Raw genomic sequence first — 14,839 nt, 5'->3', positions numbered from 1 at the left:
GCATGACATCAGAGGTGGCCCTGTTTCTTTTAAACTTGATGAGCTAGAATTAAAATGGCAAATAAGATTGGATGCATGTAATGTTCCTGGCCTTAATGAGTCATGTTCTATAAGCAGCATCTTAAAACCTAAGAGTTTACACAAGTAACAAATAGATGATGCCTTTGTTATAAAAGCTATATATATATATATATATATTATTCTTGCATTTTGTGTATTTGATTAGTAGCATATAGGTTCGTTTGTATGTTTTATATTTATACTTATAAGTTATTTTCATCACTTTTTACATGTACTGTTTATTTATTTAGTTTTTTGGTGATGCGTTTTTAAATAACTAATTAGTTAATTGTTCCGCATTTTTTGCCCTAAGAGACTATTTAACTGTTTTGTGATTGTAAAGTGATTATTTCTGAAGAAGTTTGCTTTCTGGCAGACGAAAAGCACTTAAAAAGTTCTTGATTAATCCTAGTGTGTGGACTCTACATCGGTTGGGACTTGTTTGTTGTTTTTTATCAGTTTTTGTGTTTCGTTATATTTTATAAAATAAAAATATATATAAAAAATACTCAAAACAAACCTAAACCATTGCAACATATTACACAAATATAAAATCTATTAAAAATCATGTGACAGCTAGACCTAATGAGGAAGTTATCGTGACTTAAGTGCAGATTTCAAAGAAACCACACCATTCAACCCCAGTCTCTTAGAAGATTGTAACTCTAATATCCACCCCTGTTCCTTCAATTCAGTTATTTTCTTCACGTCTCCACCTCTAATATCTAAATGAATTAACTCTAAAACAAAAAAATTAAATCTGTGCTTCTGGCCTGACTCATGGACATGTGAGGCTAAGACATTGCTCAACTTGTTAGTCTTTATATCATTTAAATGCTCCAGGATCCTATCCTTGAAACATCTATTCATTGTGCCTATATAAAACACACCGCAAAGTTCGCAGAACACACAGTATACAAAATTATTTGTCCTGCAGTCAGCATAAAATGAGCATTCAATGGAATGATGCAGAGTGGGGTGCTCAAAAAATAATTAGAGTAAATATATTTGCAAACTCTACACTTTCTAAAGGGAAAGGTGCCCTTATGATTGGAGGAAAAAGAATCAATTGTTCTATTCTTATAACTCAATTGCCTAAGGGAAAGATTGCTATGAAAACAAAACCCAGGTGCCTTTCCTACCAATTCCTTAAGCTCAGGACTGCAACATAATATCCCCCATTTTTTTCTCACAGCATCATATACAAGATTAATTTGAGTATGTAAAGAGACACCTCACTTCTCTATTCATATAGGGTCCCAAACCGTCTACACTGGTAGATGGTAATGAATCAGAAGATTAAGGGCTGGTCTTACCTGATGGTTCGGACCTTACTTGAGATGTACATAAATCTATCTCTTGTGAAGAATAACCTCTCTGCAGAAAATCTCGCTTAATATCAGAGACCACTTGCTCTAATGATGTATCATCAGTATGCAAACCCACAGCTCTAGGAAATTGTCCTCTAAGCACATTGGGAATCTGCAAGGGTGCATATTACTTTTATGTAAGATGGAGTTCTTTCTACAATATTTTCTATACAATTGCATTATAAGCTACCTAATGTGTCCCTGATCACAGTTATATGCAAAAAATCTATCGAGGTGTAAGATGTCTTAACACTGAACTTTAGAAAATATGGGGTGTTCTGCACATAATTAGCAAATTCATTGAATGAGTCATATGTGCCATTCCATAACAAAAAAGTATCATCCACAAAACATTTGTAGTGGATGATGTGCTGGACAAAGATATTGTTAAGCACCCAGTTTTCTTCCCCGTGAGCTAACATCAGGTTGGCATAGCTATTCGCACAAGCTGTACCAATAGCTATACCAGCCTTCTGTAAATAAAAAGTCTCATTGAACACAAGCACATTATTATCCAAAAACAATTCTAACAATGTGCAAATAAGCTCACTCTTATTACTAGAGAAAATATCTTACTTATTTAAAAACAACCTCACATACTCAACTCCAGTATTGTTAGGAATAACTGTAAAAAGTGAAGTCACATCTTGGTCGGCAGTTAAATGATGAATGCTCTTATACAAATCAATCAAAAAAATGTTGGTGTCTTTCAGAACAGAACCTATATTATCTAGCCCTAGCCATAATGTCTTTTTCTATAAAAAATAGACAAAGGTTCTGTGGTCCAACCTTTGCTAAAAAGTATCAGGTGCATAGGTGGTCTATTAAGGTTCTTAATCACCTTAGGAAGTCCATATAACACAGGGACAATCAGATGTTCAACAGAATAATAATTATGTAAATCCTCAGTGATCATTCCGATCATAAATAAACTAGGTCTATATTATATACTCGAAGTTTCAAAACTTCGAACCTCATATGACCGAAGTTTGAAACATCGAATATATAATAAAAAAGAAAAAAAAACTTACCTAAATGCTCTGAGCAGGGGGGCAAGCCCCCTGAACCCCCCACACCCCCACTACTAAAATATCGCAACTCTGAGATCGCACTTCAGTGCAGAAAAGTGAAATCTTCCCATTCTGCACTGTGCGGAGCCATTTCTTTTAACCTTTGAACTTCTAAAAGTTCGATCATATGGTGTCGACCATGTGACATTTGAACTTTTACAAGTTCGAGGTTATAATAGGAACCCAGTAAATCAAACAGCAAAAAAGATACTGGGGTCGAATGGTGGTGTTTCTTTTAAAACCTGCACTTAGGGCATGATCACTTCTTCATTCCTCAGTGGTGAAGATAGTTCTAGTTCTGCGTGTTACCAGGTTGATCTCCATTGCATATCACACATTTGTTATTAATTTATGTAGTGTAGTTGATATATTTCTGAACAAGTACTGCGAGACCAGAGTTTCAGTACATGGAGGGAGACAACACATGGCACCATTGTAAAGTTGGCAGTTGCTGATTGAAGGCTTACTGTCTCTTATTCTAAAAGTGTATTAGTTCTGGTTTAAGCACTTGGGCTTTGGGCCAGTTATTTTACATTAAGAAGGTGTGATCTGCACTCTTGTGGGAGGAGAGGGTAGATTCTGCCCTTCTGAGCTGGGAGTTTCTGGTTAAAGGCTTATTGTGCCTGCTTATTTAAACTGTTTCTGTCTGAAATTGGTAAGCCTTGTTTGCTGTAGACAGACTAGATTCAGACCTGCTGAATCTAGCTTTGTATAACCTGAGCACTAATTCATGCCATCTTTTTTCGGAGAAGGTTCCCCTGTACCCTAGTGGCAGGAGTGTGCAGTTAGAACTTGTCTGATTTAAGACTGCTGGAATGGGGCTCAGTTTTTAGCTTTTTAATGGTTAACTGGTTAATTTGTTTAAATCAGTTTTCTCATTTGCTACTGTTATATTAAAAAAAATACACTTTATGCATCGCCGCTTAGCTAGGGTTAAGCTATTCCCGGTGCCATAAAATCTGCTCTTCAAATTTTACCTTACAACTAGCCAGTTTTTTTTTTAATTTTAGCACTCTAATCTGTTTCTCAGCACTTCTTCAGAACTCATTGTAAGCACTAAATAAGCTACAAAATATTACAGGACTCAACTTTCCTAACTTGTCTAGAGGACAACAGTTTTTAGTACTTAATAAATAAGCACCTATCCAGGCATGACTAAGGGTCAGCTACCAGTGTTTTCTCTTGTCTACATGATGAATCTGGGCATCTTGGGACAATGCATCAACTGCCTCATGTACACAGACAAACCTCTCCTCCTACCACCCCTCACTACAACCTGTGAGAGATGCACTTATATAGCCAAACTGGAAGCAAAGCTCTCTTCACCCAAGACTGGACTAGACAGTCAAGAGGAGAAGGTAGACACTTGCACAAAACCACACTCATCATAGTCCCTCAAAACCTACACCACCAAAGCAGACACATAGAAACACAAAACATACACCTACATTCGTGCAGACTATCAATAAAAATCTGCTCAAGCAACAGAGACCTCCAAAACAGAAATGCAAGCAACCTCCACCCCTCAACACAGCCCAAATGACACATAGCCCACAAACTACCACTCAACCACAGCCCATAAGGCATAACAACGTACCCAACACTCTAGTCATAGGTGATTCTAAAGTCAGGCACATTGATGTTACACTCACCAGGCTAAACAAGGAGAAAGTTACTGTCAGCTGCCTGTCGGGTGCCAGGATCCACCACATAATGCACACACTCAGTTCACTCCACAACAAGTACAAATATGACTCTGTCATTGTCTATAATGGTGTAAATGACCAGAGATGAACCTCCCTGGACTACATGAAAAGAGACATGGGGGAGCTCTCCGATCTTGTAGCCCAGGCAGGTATGACCCTAGCCCTGAGTAGCATCCTGCCATCACCCAGAATGATACCACAGTATAAGGAAAAAATGATTGACTTCAACAATTGGCTAAGCTAATGGTATAATTCTAAGGGGATCCAGTATCTGTCTGCCTGAGATGACATGATCGACAGACCACGATGCATTGCCAGAGATGGTCTGCACCTGTCGCCCTTGGGATTCCAGATACTGGCTAAGGCTCTTGCCACCCCTATAGTGCCTTTTTTAGGCAAGGTTCAAATGACAAATTCATCACTGTAGCAGGTACAAGCAAGCAAAATCTGAGGGTAATACTACTCAATGCTAGAAGTCTAAACCTCAAAATGCACTCACTCAAGGCACTCCTTAAAATGGAGAACATTGTCATCTGTGCAGTGACAGAGACCTGGTTCAAGGCTCCAGAGAGCACCCCTGCATTACCAGGCTATAATTCATACCACACCTTTTGGCCACCTAACCTGGACTGAAACACTAAAGGCTGAGGCGTGCCCATATTCATTAATGATATCCACAACTCCAGGCTAGTTGCTCAGCATAATGCATCCGAGATTATCCAAGTGCAACTAACTCTGGGAAAGACTGCAATCCAAATTGTAGCTTGCTACAGATCCCACACCATGCCCCAGGATTCCCACTCCTCATTTTCTTGATACACTGGAAAATATTAGAGTACAACCTAACAACCTAATAATGGGTGATTTCAACTACCCCACCATTAACTGGGAAAACTACTTGTGTACCAACTCCTTTGCTCAACATTTTCTGGAATTCATAAATTCCAATGCCTTGGATCAACTTATCCACACCCCCACCAGGGGCAGCAATATCCTAGACCTGGTCATTACCAACATGGGTTACCAGTGTTCCACACCAGAGGTCAATTCCTCGTTGGTCAAAATTTCTCCAAAGCCAGCTTCACCCTTTTTAAGACTAAACTGGCAAACTTCACAACACCCATGCAGACGGACAATAGAGGTACGACTGTTGAATCTTACACAAATGCACTTTATAAGCACTTACACTTGTGCATGGATCGTGCTATCCCTAACATAACCAATATGCTATCCTCCAAAAAAAGGAAGCCAATCTGGTGGTCCCCTGCCATAAACAAACTCTACAACAGAAGAAAGAAACTGTTGCAAAAAAGAGGAAAATCCCATGATTGGAGGAACTCCCTGATCAGCCTCAGTAAGAAGCTGAGATCCCTCATAAAATCCTCCAAAGCTAGTTACGAAAACAAAATCACCACTGATTCTAAAGACATTCTATAGCTATGTCAAGAATCTCAATGGCAACACTCAGATCCGCTCTGAGTTACAGCACAATGGAACTAAATATACAGAACCAACTGATATTGTCAACATTCTGGCAGATAGGTTCAGTGCTAACTTTACCCCCCCCCCTCACCCCCTAAAGGGCCCATATCTATACCGGAAGAATACAAAGTTCCTGTAATCATGGCAGCACAGGTAAAAAACACACTCTCAAAAGCCAGAAACACAGCATCCATGGGACTTGACAACATTCCTGGCTGCGCTCTACACGAACTACAGAACGAACTAGCACCCCACCAAAGTACCATGTTCAGTCATAGCTTCACCTCAGGCTTTGTGCCCACTGAATGATGCACAGTGACTATTATCCCACTCCACAAAGGGGGAGCCACCATGGACCCTGGGAACTACTGCCCTATTAGCCTGATGAGCCTGGTCTGCAAGGCCATGGAACATGCCATCATGGAACTTATAAACAAAGACATCGGTAATCTCCAAACTCTGGACCCCACCCAGTTTGGGTTTGTAAAAGGAAGACCATGTCTCCTAAACATGATAGACGTCTTTGAAGCAGTCATCAAAGCCGTAGACGAGGGTAAAGTGGTTCACACAGCCTATATAGATCTCGTCAAGGCTTTTGACACCATCCCCCACTCTGGAATTATAGATAAACTCACTAAACTAGGTATAAATCCCTATGTCACAAGATTGGTTGACAACTGCCTCACTGACAGAACCCACACTGTGAAAGAAGCAGACTCCCAAATCTGACTTCAGACCACTGACAATTGGAGTACCACAGGGTTCAACCCTTGGTCCTCTCCTGTTTGGTATCTACTTCTCTGAAGTACAGTCTAACACAGAAGGTCTTTGGCAAATGAAGTTCGCAGATGACTGCAGACTAGGAGCCATAATCAAAACTCCTAATGATGTGGACATCCTAAAAAGGGGCCTCACTGAGACAGATGCCTGGTCTCAAAGCCATGGCCTCAAGCTCAGTGCCAAAAAGTGCATTGTCATCCCCTTTAGTAAAAACTCTGTACCCATGAACTACCACATAGGCTGTAGTCTACTTAACACCAAAAGTATGATAAGAGACCTTGGGACACAGGTGGACAGTAGTCTCTCCTTTGATAATCACATTGCCACAGTAGTCAGGAAATCCTTCTATGTGGCATACCTCATCACAAAAGGTTTCTCATCCAGGAAAAAATAAGTCATTGTTCCCCTCTACTCGTTACTCATTAGACCCATTATGGAGTACAACGCCCCATTTGGTATGTACCTCACAAGACATCTACAACATCTGGAAAGGCTGCAGAAATACCTCACAAAGAGGATTACCAGCCTCAAATAGATGCCCTACACAGACTGTCTCAAAAAACTCCAGCTTTACTCCGTTGCATATTGCCTACTCAGAGGCGATCTCTGCCTTACATACAAAGCTATGCCAAACCCAGAGCTGTTGGACATGCTCCACTTAAAGAAATCCCAATCCCTCTGAACTACACACTCTAGGGACCTAAACCTTGTCACCACAATAAACAGAACATGCTGGAGGGATAGATTTCTGTCCCAGAGACTTATCATACTCTGGAACAAACTACCTATCTATATCAAACAAAGCTACTCATTGGCACTCTTCAAGAAAAATCTTGATGATTGGATGGGAAATAGGAAATTCACCCCGAGGATCACTTCTGTGGCTCTGCTCGACAGGGGCACAGGAAAATAATTTTCTTGGGTGGCGAAAGCGAGGGTACCTTTTTGGCTAGGCATACATAGGCCATAGGGCCAATAGCCTAGTACCTACCTATGAAAGTATGAAATATGCAACATCTTGTTAAACTGGGCTATCAGTTTGTTTCCACATGCAGATTTATATCCATAAAAAGTAAATGGACAGTGAATTTCACTAATACATGCTAATAGTGACTTTGCATAGTACAGCAGCTAGCAGTGGGTTTGCATGACGGTTGGCAAAGTGTTTATGCATGTGAGATGCACATTACCATTACTTTCCCTGTTTGAGCATAGTTGAGGAGTGAGCAAACACGAGCTGCATTGCTAAAATTCCGAGAGTTAGTATTGAGTCTATGAAATACACCTGCTGCTTAGCTGACTCTGTGGCAGCAGGAGTAAATGCATTGATGCATTTCTTTTTGAGTCCAGATGATACTGGGTTCAAATCTAGGTGTATTTAATAATTTTAAATAAATAGTGATAATGCAATGACATCAGTTCTTTATAGTATATGTGTTGCTATGTGTTGGCTTAATGCAGTGGGTTTAAGTGGCATTTCATGGAGGAAACCCCAGCATTCTCGGGCTGCTCGCCATCACTTGGCATTTGTGTGTGATGCCAAATCCCAAGCAAATATAGAGGCCAAAAAATGAAGGGATCCATTACTTTTTCTGGTACTTGTGTGTATTGTGTGTTTTCTATTTTTTATGACCAGATTATAGGTATTAAAATGAGCTTGATAGGAAAGTTGTGAGATGGGGAGCAAGCAGGTAGAAGAAAAAAGGGATAGCAATACAGAAATGTGCAGGAGGGAGGAAGGCAATAACCATAGTTATCCATTTCTATGACAGTGAAAACTGAAAATATGTGCAGAATGTTAGCTGAATTTGGACTGTCACCTCTAGAAAGATGGGTGACAATGTAATCATGTTGTATAGACAATTTGACCAAATCAGGTCTGTCAAGAAGTCACGTGCAAAATGGAGGACTATGTACGGATCAATTTTTTTGTGAGACAGGTGCCCGTTTTTTTCAGGAACAGAGGAATGCTGGGTAAGGTACATAGGTATTTTTGCGTCAAGTAAGTTGGGTAGATGAGGAGGCAAATGTAAACAAGCAAGACAAGAGACAGAGCTGGTGATGTATACAAAAGTTTGGAGGATACCATGGTTGGGGTGATGGAGGGGACAACACAGACTCATGCCCGCCAAACATGGAGACAGTGAGAATTTAGTCCTTACCCACTGGACTGCCATCACTGTCCCCTTACTCTGCTGGTGGCTGGAGTGCTTGACATCTCCTTCTCCTATGTACCATGAGGGAGAACAGCCTCTCCATCTGGCATAGGTATACATTAATGGTGCAGTTCATAACCGTATGCACCAGCCCTAGCATCTCTTGGTGGGTGATGAAATCCCCACCTCTGCCACTGCGTCTGGAAGTTAACACAATATCAGCTGCTGGGGCAGTGCTACCAGAGGGCACAGGTAGTGCATGGGCAGCAGATGCAGTGCTGCCAGTTTGGATCCCAGATGTACTGGGCATTGGTGTTGGAGCTGGTGGAGCAGGGACTGGCTGATCCATTGCGTCTGGCCTACCTCCCTGAGCTGTGAAGCATTTAGTGATTTGGTACAGATGGGTGACATGGAGACATTTTTAAGACACATAACAGAAATTAAAAAAGAGAGAGAAGAGTTGGGTAAGAGGAATAAAAAGATAAAATAAGTACCATCATATGTGACATGCAATGCATTAGCACAATTATGCAACTTTTTTATCTAAGTATTACATTTAAGTAGACATCCTAACAACTACAAACTATAACTACAAATTGTTGAAAGTATTATTTGAAATATACCTATTTTGCACATATGTGTGGTCCAGTTATACAGATTACAGTTAACAGCAGGGCATTTATGCCACTTGTATAGAGTTTGTTAATGTAATATTATTAAAGAAATGCAGTATTGTATAGTTGTTACTTGTGGTATTTGAACCCACAATCTTGGATTACAGTTTTATACTTGATTCCTAAACTTGGTTTATACTACCGACTAATGCATGCATATTTACTTTTACAGTTAGGATATGCAAGCTCAATTTGCTATGACTATAAAAAAATATATCTTTAGCTTTTAAAGCTACAATAATACTTCTTTTGTGCTGCATACACACCACTTGCTTCCCTCAGTCTCTCCACTCAATCAGCATAAGCCCATCTATTGAACTCTCTTTCAGCATTAGCTCTGGAAATAAAATAAAACAGTGGCCGCAGGACAACAAATTCCAGCTAAAAACATAAAAGTTTTATTCAAAATACTATCTATCTTTCCAAAGCCTTCAGTTTTAAAAGTGGTGTAATTGAGCTACGCTGGTAGCTGGCCAGGCTTAAATGAATGTAGCTCAATTACACCACTTTTAAAACTGAAGGCTTTGGAAAGAAAGAAACTATAAAGCCTTTGCTTTAAATACAGATATGTTATTTTTTACATAGATACTTGTATACATTTCATTTCACTTTTAAAGTGATGAAAAATAATGTTTTACTACATTTTAAATTAATGTAGAAATGGTAATTTCAACGTCATTGAAAGGAGGGATTTCAGACCAATCACATCGGGTGTTAGTATTTAAATGTGTGTTTCATTAATGTACAATGTCTGATGAAGTTTGACTATTGGTTCAAATGAAAGCGCTTACAACACAGTTTTTATTTTAAGTATTTCGAATAAAACTTTTAAGATTTTAGATGGAATTTGTTGCCCTGCGGCCACTGTTTTATTTTATTTGGTTTGTCACTTGTTTCTCATGGATTAGCCCTGGAAATAACAGAAAATAACAGAAGAGCATTATGCATACCAGTCTTCCAAATAGTTAGCTTTCTATGTATTACAAATACTCTTTGTTATCATACTTACTCAGCTGTGGGATGTCAGCAGTTTGAAATTGATTCAACCACTGGTTGAAAGTATCCCCTTTCTGATTCTGCAGGTTATCAAAATAATGTATACACTGTTCTCCAGTGTGTGGGATACCAATAGTACTGGATACATCCTGAGCCAAATTATTCCAAGCCATAGACTTGTACTGGGAGTCATAGTTTTCCCCCTTAAGGACCCTTTGGCTGTGGCACTTTACTAGGAGTCCAATAAATATCCTGGACACCCCACCTCAAATCTCCAAACTGGACAGCTTTTCCTCTAACTCCAAACATGTCTAACAACTGAAGTAGAGCAATCACAAGTAATTCTTTCCCGCCAATTCCTGTTACCAGGTTTAGTAGTAGTGTGCAAACCCGAGCAACAATGTCAACCCTGTTTGAGTGATATTAAGCAGAAAGCAGTAGTGCCAAGCAAGGAGAAAAAAAGATATTTTAAATTGGAAGGTTAATCTGACACTTGACCTTAGTTTGAGGGGTATTTACTGTTCTAGCTTGGAAATGTATATTGAAAATTGGAAGGTACCTCACACATGGTCGGAAATTATTCATAAATACAGTTGACAGTTTGAGGTTTTAACATGTATATGTGTGACCTGACAAGGTTCTTATATATAGATCCAGTTGTGTGCGTGTCCTATTTAATTGTGAATGCTATCCAAGTCCAGATACCATAGTCATACTTACAGAAATATAGTAGACAGTATACCTTCACTCTGAAGATACAATAAGGGTGTCTTATCGCTCATATATATAATTCATATCAGCTCCATTATCTAAAGTGTTGTAAGTGACAGTGAATATAATGGGAAATGGAACAATAGTAAAAATATGTGGAATATCCTCTATTAGAACCCAGGACCATGTGTATGGCAGCCTTACACATACACATGTTACCACAAGAATGTTGAAATAGCACTTTTATATTATTTCATTCATTGCTATAAACTGCATCGTCACAACAGTAAAAATAAGTTAAACACCTTGTATTAGAACCCAAGACCGTCTGTATTCCAGGCTTACACTTACAGCTGCACAAGACTAGTTAGATGACAGTTCCATTATTTCCTACCTATTCTTTTAAGTTCTCGGTTTTAACCACAGTGCAACACTGCTTAGCTTGTTTGTGTGGTGCCCAACAGAATTAATTGAATGTATCCAGATTCAAAGACTGACTGTCTACATCCTGTCTGCAGGTGTTTGATGACTGCAGGTGTTGGGGAACCTTGATAACTGCTGCACAACAGTGTTGTGTGATGTAAAGCAAATGTTGCAACAATGTATCCTTCTTTACCTTTACACTTTTATAGACACCCTGTCTGCAGGTGTTCTCTCTGCTTCCTGTGTGGGCCACTAGTCCAGGTTTGTGCACTGTTAAGCATCACACAAATAGGATAAGCACAGCCATTTCTGACATTATTTTTTCTTTATTTCCCTTGTTTGCACTAACCAGTCACTCTACAAACATTGACCAAAAAAATTTAAAATAACACGTAAGACAAAAGTAGCTGAAATGAAGAACATCAGTCTATAAATTAAATATTGCAATATGTTTGTTAGTACACATGAATATTTCTACATAGGTCTGGATTTGAACTCTCATTAGTACACAAGAAATCTTTCTACATAGGTCTGGATTTGAACTCTCACTCCAGTGAACCTTCAGAACAAAGTAAGGGTGCCTTATCCCTCTTTGCCACACAAACAAAGCATATCCACAATTTCTCAAATTCCTGTAATTTCTCATTACTTATCAAATATCTATACAACCTTAACACTCAGTTTCAATAAATTTCTGCTAACGTTTACTCAATGAAAAAGCTTATCTTAATCAGTTCTACAGAATTGTTTCTGGTGCTAGGTTGTACCTCTTGTAATTATATTAGTAAACTGCTAATGAATTCTCAGACCGTGCTTGTATTTCTTGTAAATCCTGTACGTAAACTGTTTCTTTTTAATGCATTCTCGGAGCTTTTCTCCCCAGGCCTCCACCAAATTCAGACCATATTGACCCAGTGGACTTCCCAGATAATCAACCTGGAAATAAATAAATAAAATAAAGATGCCGAAATGTCATTATGAAAATCTGTTTCATATTCATGCATATATAACCTCCCCTTCTCTGACTTCTACTTCCACTATTACACAGTTTAAAAACTCACTTAAATCACATCTAATGAATACCTGGCTATGTTCAGGTATTACATAATTTTCACTGTTTTTTTCAAGTCTACACACCTTCCTTTTTATTATACATACTGTAAACATGCTTCATTGTTTATAACTTTAAAAGTTGCTCTCCAGTTCAGTGCTACTTTATCTTAACCATGTTGTATTAGTATACACTAATACTGCTTATATGTGCTTGTCTGTCTCTTATTCTGTTTCGTTCTCTACTGTGGAGCTTTTCTCCCTGGGCCTTCACTATAAATGGACCTGTGTCTAGTCAGACCATCCCAATAAGCAAATGTAATATATATATATATATATATGTATATATATATGTGTGTGTGTGTGTGTGTATATATATATATATATATATATATATATATATATATATATATATATATATATGGATTCACTTCAGAAGCTTGAAATACTGAAATCTCGAATTTCAGTATCTTGAGCCCAAGAAGTGGAATACATAAAACAACGAAAACTAAAAACCGCGAAATTCAAAAGCTCAAATACCCAAAGTTTTGAATTTTGTGGTTTTGCTACACACACACACACACACACACACACACATATCACACAGAATCACTCTACTACATGAAAGCAGGGGGGCAAGCCCACCTGCACCCCCCATTTGGGGGGCTGCACCCCCCACACCCCCTACTTAAATATTCTCACTTGGAGGTCATACTACATACAAACACACACAAAACGCCACCACACAAGCTACTTTCTCTTCACACACACACACATCACAGCAACAAAACACACTGACACACACCACAGCCTCTACCCAAACCCCTTACACACACACACACACACACACACACACACACACACACACACACACACACACACACACACACTCACTCAGGCACACACACACACACACACACTCACTCACTCACACACACATACACACACCTGAATACATGGCCATAGCGGAACTTTAGAAGCACGAAATTCAAAACCTCCGGTATTCGAGGTTTTGAATTTCGCGCTTCTAAACTTTCACTATTATGTGGATTCGGCTTCTTGGGCTCGAAATACTGAAATTCGAGATTTCAGTATTTCGAGCTTCTGAATGGAACCCATATATATATATTAGCAAATACTACTGTTATCTGTGTGCATTACTTAGAAGTGTACTGATGGCATGGGGATGTTTTTCAGGGCATTTTACAGGTATACATGACTGGCAATAGCTTAAAATGGCATGTTCCATGTTAAATCTGTACACATTTAAGGGAGAGTTCATATGATAGCACTTTTGGCATTTCACTTATGGTTTGTTAGTAAAATGTGTCATTTGCCAATTCTTTTGGGGTGGGGGAGCAAAGCTGCATTTCTGTTTTGGCACAAACAAGGATATGTTGCTATTGTTATTCTCCCTTGTTTTGCATCCAGCCTTGCTTTGTGTGTGAATGTAATATGTTACAAGCACACAATTCCTGTTCCTATTTCAAATATCTACACTGTTTTGTGTTTCTCTGTTGGGTAATACTGAAATGCTACCTTCTCTGTTTTATTTGGAAACAGGATTTTTTTAGTTATGTAAATCTTGTGTATTATCCTTCTGTTGTATTTTAGCACACCTAGGACAATGGAACTTAGGCATCTCAATCCCTGAAAACCACCCTTCAGTGACCCTGAGAATCAGGTCATTCTGGAAGCTTTTAATTGACATGGTGCCTTTCTGTTTGAGAGGGGACATGGAGATATGTCTGGCAGAATGCAAATTTGGCAGCAGATAGTTGCAGATGTGAATGCAGTAGGCAGCCACAGCAGGACATATGATCAGGTGCAACATAGGGACACTGACACTGCAGAGAGGAGAGCAGCTGCAGTGGCCTGTGATCTGATGGGTACTGGGAGCTCCTGCTGCAGAGCCAACACTAACAGCAAATGAAGAGTTCCTGTCCATGGTTAGGGATCCAGACAACTCCCAGGATAGGGCAATGTCCTTGACATTAGTCCTGCTGTTTCAGGGACAGAAAGTATGTCCCAGGAGGAGCTTCTAGGTGGGTTTATGTATCTCAATAGTTAAATATTCTTCTACAGTAAAATGTTTACATTAGTTCTGTTTAACGCAAAATTGGTTGGGGTGGGGGTTGTAGATTGCTACAGTTAACAACACATTCTGATTGATTACACATGGGCTTAAGTTGGATTTGTCATGCAAGTTGTTGCTGAAAGAATAGTTAATGGACATATAAAGGGAAAAAAGTTTTACCCCCTGTGTTACTTTTCATTCTGATAATGGTATCCTTACCTTTTGCTTAACTTCTTCCAGGACTGTCCAGCATAGGTAGCCTATGATAATCTGCACGTGGTAAG

The sequence above is a fragment of the Protopterus annectens genome, chromosome 15.part0, assembly GCF_019279795.1.
Source record: "Protopterus annectens isolate FY-2018-M chromosome 15.part0, PAN1.0, whole genome shotgun sequence".
NCBI classification, from domain to species: Eukaryota; Metazoa; Chordata; order Ceratodontiformes; family Protopteridae; genus Protopterus; species Protopterus annectens.
This window is presented reverse-complemented; position numbering follows the sequence as displayed.